The sequence below is a fragment of the Aphanomyces astaci genome (assembly GCF_000520075.1).
Source record: "Aphanomyces astaci strain APO3 unplaced genomic scaffold supercont1.25, whole genome shotgun sequence".
In the NCBI taxonomy this organism is placed as follows: Eukaryota; Oomycota; class Saprolegniomycetes; order Saprolegniales; family Verrucalvaceae; genus Aphanomyces; species Aphanomyces astaci.
Window position 1 is genome coordinate 811,941 of NW_009798288.1, and position 6,705 is coordinate 818,645.

Sequence of the window (6,705 nt, forward strand, 5' to 3'; positions counted from 1 at the left end):
TTTCCCGACGAGAGGAAAATATAGGAAGTCCCCGTGGGGCACGATGGCGTCGCGCCACAGCGCTCGCTTTGGTGCGAGTCGCTCTACACTCTATCTACACTACACTACGTATAAGTCTATCTACGCTACGCTATAGAAGTCCTGGTTAATGGGGAAAAAGTGGGCAAAATGCTGGCGTTGAACTGGTGACCTTTCGGATCCCATGTTCAAACCGCTAGACCACGGTTGGCTGGTTCTTTTGGAATTGCTGTTAAGCTTAGCGTATACAAAAAGAATCTGAGCACAATGAATTATATCCGATGAGCAGCGACCACACCCATTACTACAGGGCCAGGTCGTCGTAGAAGCGGTCAACTAATGGGCTCTAGCTTCAAGCTTCCTGTAAGATACTTGTTTGATGACGTACTACTACCAGAAGTACGCCATCGTGCTGAGCTTACTGTCAAGTGGTGCTTTTCCGTCGCCTATGTTCAAGCCTTTTGTCCTCGCCTATCAAGTCTCCCAAACTCTTTCGCCTAGTCTATCAACTCTGACAGGCCGAGACAATGGCCACTTTATACCTGCATGTTCTGTATATTCTTCATGTCGCTACCCTACCCTAGTGATTGCTCACCCAATCACGGCTCTAGCACAAGGAAAAGAACACTGATTCTCACACGTCAGTGTTTCCCTTTTGCTGAGTTTTACCCAATAGGAACGAAGCTAGATAGTTTGTAAACGACTGAATGTCACTTTTCGTTTTCCCCTGTCCCGCACACTTGGTTTGTCTTGGACGTCTTCCCAATCCCACCACTCAATCATCAACTACCAAGGCATCAATTCCGCCTACCTTAGCTACAACGACACGTCCTCCATCTTCCTCGACGTCTCACACTAAGGCTACCTCCACAGCACTCATCGTTCAACCACAGTTTCCACCTCAACAAAACTATATACCACTTCTCCCCACCTCTTCCACGGTGGATGACTCTCTGCTGCACCCACCCCCCGCATATCGTATTCATCCTCCGCGTACGCCTCCCAACTCTAACAAACTCACTAAGCGACCTCCCACGCCTGCCGATTACGTTGACTCGCCTGCACGAGAGTTACTCGTACGCCTCAACCGTCGTGGCGGCGCCTACAGTGAACCTCCGCCTCCTCGTGCTGCGCGCCCTTATTACTCCTCCGATGAAGAAGACCGCTGGGGTCCAATTCATGATATCGCCTACGGTCAAATGGCCAACATTACTGCCGACGCCTTTCATCAACCGTCCTATGAGATGTGTGTCGCCTATCATCTTTTCAAGCACCAAACCGGTCTCCATCCCAAAGCGCGACCACCGCCTATCCCACTCATCAAAGACAATCTCCAACTCAAAGACTATCAAGCCAACCCTACGCCTCCCACAATGACCACCCACTTTCCCTTCTACATTGGAATCACCTGAAACACAGTCTGCCTGAAGGTGTATTTCCTCAATCACACTAACCCATTTCCCTTGGAACCATGACTCTATCCCAGCTCTCCAACGAATGGATCATCGACTCTGGTGCCACCGCCTCCTGCACGCCTCGCCGTCGCTACTCCGCCTTTGTCGACAAATCATTTACTCTTGCTATGGGCGATGGTGGCAAACTACCTGTTCTCGGCTACGGGCCGATCGATCTCGGCGTTACCACCCACTCTGGGCGATGGTGGCAAACTACCTGTTCTCGGCTACGGGCCGATCGATCTCGGCGTTACCACCCACTCTGGCGAAACCTCGGCCAATCTCACCGCTTATCATGAGCCTCTCTCTCTACCCTTTGCCCTACATTGCCCCAACTTACAATTCAACCTTCTCTCCGTCCGTCACTCTGTTCAAGCCAGCTGCCACTTCGACTACTCGCATCCATCGCACTGCCTCTTGGACATCGGTCGTGGCCTTTAATTGCGTGCTCAAGTTAACGCCTTGGGACTCTACTCCTTTCCGGCGCAGCCCTACACACGCCTAGCCAGCAATTTCCCGCCTCATCCTCCTGCTGCCGTTGCAGCTGCCATCATGGAATTTCAGGCTAACCTGGCAGCTCATCCCTCCCTTAGTGATGTAGATCCATTCCATATCAACTTCGCCACGCTTACTCCATCCTCCATTTCTACGCTTGAGTCTACCGTCCAAGCCGCGGCGTGCTCTGAAGTAATCGATCAATTGCACATCTATATTATTTACTTTGGACGTTCGCCTAAACGCACTATTTTCAAGTCTCCATCAAGCAAGACTGTACATTTCTCATTACCGCCTACCACCATGTTCTCTCCCTCAACCCCAACGCCTCGTCCCAACGTCTCGTCCCTTATTTCCTGTTTATCCGGCACTTCGAAATTTCCTTCCGTATACGCCTTGTCCCTCACTTCCAACGTTGTCACCCCACTCCAGTCCACTCCCATCTCTCCATCTACCAACAAACCTCTTCAATCTCCGCCTCCCCCTACAACTTCAACATCTACGACGCCTTCTCTCGCACTAGCTACTGCAACCACCTCAAACACACGCCTATCTAACGAAGCCCTCTTCCGTCTTTGGCACAACCGCCTCGGACACCCAGGCTCCACCGTTCTCCAAAGCCTCGTCAAGACCCACCCCGACTTCTCTACAGATCGACCACGCCTTTTCAAATCCTCCACCTGCGATACTTGTGAATTCGCCGCCGCCAAGTCCCGTCGACAACAGTTCTCCTCCGCAGCCGTTTTCCGCGCCTCATCCTTCCTCCTTCTCGTCCACACCGACATTTGGGGCCCGTGCCCAGTGCCATCGATTGGTGGCAGCTTCTATTTCGTCGTGTTTATCGACGACTACTCTCGCTTTACCTGGGTCTACCCTCTCGCCTTCCGCAAAGATCTCTTTGACGCCTACGAACGCTTTTGCCTCCAAGCCATCACTACTTTCAAGTCTGACATCAACACCCTTCAGTACCTACCGCCTACTGACATCGGTAATCTACAAGCTGACAACGCCAAGGAATTCGAGAAACTCAGTCGAATCATCGGACCCAAATACTCTACCAAGACCACATTCTCCAACGCCTACTCGCTTGCTCAGAACGCCGTGGCCGAACGCCGCATTAGCCTACTCGTAATGAAAATGTGAGCGCTCCTACTGGCCGGCAATCTCCCCAAGTTCCTGTGGGCCGAAGCCGTTATCTACTCCGCCTGGCTCTACGACATCTCGTCTTCCACCTCGAATGACGGTCAGTCGCCTTACCATCGAATTTTCTCTCGGCACCCACCTATCGTCTACATCTGCACCTTCGGCTGCACCGCCTTTGTCCATATCCAAAAGGCTCACCAAACAAACAAACACGATGCGCGTGCCATTAAGTATATGTTTGTGGGCTTACCAGATGATTGCAAGGACTACAAATTACTCAACGCCTACTTCCACCAACTTCTCTACTCCCGTGATGTTGTTTTCCACGAAGATGAATTCTCACACGCATCAACACCATCCAAGCTACAGCAGCATTTCGACTTCGCGCCCGTGATGTATCCGACATTCCATCCATTACACCTCATTAACCTCTACCGCCTCTCTCTACTCGCCTCGATTCAATCATTTCTCCTCCACTTCCTTCAACATCTCCACCGCCTACCACCGATCAATTGTCTCCACCCTACTTTACTCTCTGTCTGCCGTCTCGACGAACTCCAACTTGCTCTACCATATCGCAGTCCTCTTTTCCATCCGCTTACCACTCTACTTGCCCAACATCACAGCCGCACCACTCCAACGCCTACATTACCAGGAACTCCACTCTGTCTCTCCGCCTCCGATTTATCCTTCGTCGATCTCTCTATTGACGATCTTGCTACTCTTCCACCACCGCCTTACCCCTACTCTTTCCCGCCTCTCTCGGCGCCTCCACAGCCACTCGATCCACCAGTCTACCCGCCATGGCACCTTTACGCCTTACTCAGCGCCCGCCTACCCTCGGAGTCCTCCGATACTAAAAACTAACAGGAAGCCATGACAGTCCTGCCCTGCCGATGGGTTTTCCGGATCAAGCCCAACGGCACGTACAAAGCACTCCTAGTTATCAAAGGTTTTCTGCAACGCGAAGGCGTTTACTACGATGACATCTTTGCTCCTGTCGTACGCCTCGAAGTTCTCCGTTTTCTTTTCATTATGGTGGCCATTTACGACCTCGACTGCCATCAAATGGACGTCAAGACCGCCTTTCTAAACGGGACCATGGACCGCATCTTCTTCATGGAACAGCCGTCTGGCGACCTCATGACTGACATCTCCCGCCGTGAACTAGTCGGCCGCCTAAAACGCAGCCTCTACGGCCTAAAACAAGCGCCTAATCTATGGTACTGGACCTTCGTCGACTACATGACATCCCAACAGTACACCCGCCTACACAAAGACCGCTGCGTCTTCATCAAGTCTGACGCCTCCGGTTTCACCATTATCAGCAACTACGTGGATGACATACTTATTCTTGCGCCTACTCTATCTCTCGTCCTCGCCTTGAAGGCTTCTCTCTCCTCAACGGTTTGCCATGAAAGACCTTGGCGAAGTGACATTTTTTGGGATGGCAAGTCGAACGCAACCGAGCAGCCAAGACCATCTTTCTACACCAATCTCACTACGCTGAAGCATCCTGGACCGTTTCGACATGACGAACTGCAATCCAGTCTCTACGCCTTTCAACCCCAGTCTAAATCTATCCGTTGTGCGACTACGCCTTTATGAAACCTCGGCAGCTTCATGTACTTAGCTATGCGCACTCGTCCCGATCTCGCCTACATTCTCCAACAACTTAGTTTCTCCACAACCCTGGCCCTACTCATTGGTCTGGCGTTCAACGTGCCCTTCGCTATCTCAAAGGCACTCGCATCTATGGCATCCGCCTTGGTGGCATCGCCTCCGTTGACGACTTCCCTTTTCTATCCGCCTACGTCGATGCTAACTATGCTAAATTTATGTGTGTTGACACTGGATGTTGTATCAGTGGGTTTTTCACCCTCTTTTTCGGCTCAACTGTGTCGTGGCTTGCCAAGAAGCAACCCCTCGTCACCCTGTCCACCACGGAAGCTGAGTTTGTTGCCCTCGCCTTATGCATTCAATAACTTCTCTATTTAAGTCAACTCGCCTCTGAACTCCAATAAACGTCTGACCAACCCGTCCGTACTTGTCCATTAAGACAATCAGTCCACCATAAAGATTGCTACCAATGCTGAACTTCATGGCCGTTCAAAGCACATCGACGTCCGCTACATGTTTGTACGTGACCTCGTGGACTCAGGCGAATTCCAGCTCAAGTGGTGCAGCTCCGGCAACCAACTTGCAGATTTTTTCGCTAAACCTCTTCCGGCACCCGCCTTTGCCGACCTACGATCACGCCTCTCCATCATTCCCCTCTCCGCCTTCACTACGTGATCTCAAACGCCTATCAATACATTTCTTTTATTTTTTATTCACAACTCTACTCTACGCCTTCCCGCCTATCCGATCCCATTTTCTTTTCTTCTCTTCGTCAGCGCCTGTCGTCGCCGACACCCTCAATTTTTTTTCCATTCTTTTCTTCTCTCTGCCAAAGCCTATCGTCGCCTACACCCTCAATTTTTTTTCTACTCTTTTCTTCTCTCTGCCAAAGCCTATCGTCGCCTACACCCATATTTGTTTTTTCTACTCTTTTCTTCTCTTCGTCAGCGCATATCGTCGCCTACTCCCCCAAAACAATTTTTCTCTACATGCCTACCCAGACTCTTTTCTTTTGTCTGCCAACGCCTATCGTCGCCTACACACTCAAAAAACATTTTTTTCGCGCCTACCCAGCCTTAATTTTTTACTCCTTCCATTTCTTTTACTACGCCTACCACCTACATTCCTTCTTTCTTTCCTCTCTTATTCACGCCTTACCATCTACGCCTACCAAGCCTAACCTCTATTTGCCTTGTGCATTTCTTTCTACTTTTCCCTCCTCCGACTTAAGTCTCTTCTCTTACTTTTTATTTCACGCCTACAAATTCAACATCTACCCTACGCCTTTTTTCGCGGACACTCATGGCTCATGGTGGCGTGTATCGGCTTTCTGATCTGTTTGTGAGCCGCCTTGCTGCCCGTTCAAAGGCGTGCCCATTTTTCGGCTTGTGAAAAGTGGTGGCTGTCAAGTGGTGCTTTTCCGTCGCCTATGTTCACGCCTTTTGTCCTCGCCTATCAAGTCTCCCAAACTCTTTCGCCTAGTCTATCAACTCTGACAGGCCGAGACAATGGCCACTTTATACCTGCATGTTCTGTATATTCTTCATGTCGCTACCCTACCCTAGTGATTGCTCACCCAATCACGGCTCTAGCACAAGGAAAAGAACACTGATTCTCACACGTCAGTGTTTCCCTTTTGCTGAGTTTTACCCAATAGGAACGAAACTAGATAGTTTGTAAACGACTGAATGGCACTTTTCGTTTTCCCCTGTCCCGCACACTTGGTTTGTCTTGGACACTCTGCGCAAACTTGCTACACGCCTATTACCCTCGCCTACCTCCTGTTTCTTGCTTCGTAACACATCCGAGGAGATCTTTTTGTGGACAGGTCACGAGTGCATAACCATGTGCCATCCACCAACGGCAAAACAAAGTTGACAATAACATCTCAAAATTCTCAACGACCCCCACCATCGTATTTTAACTCCTCGAAGTGCCATTGTTGACGATACGTTGACTTGACCGCCTAGGGGAG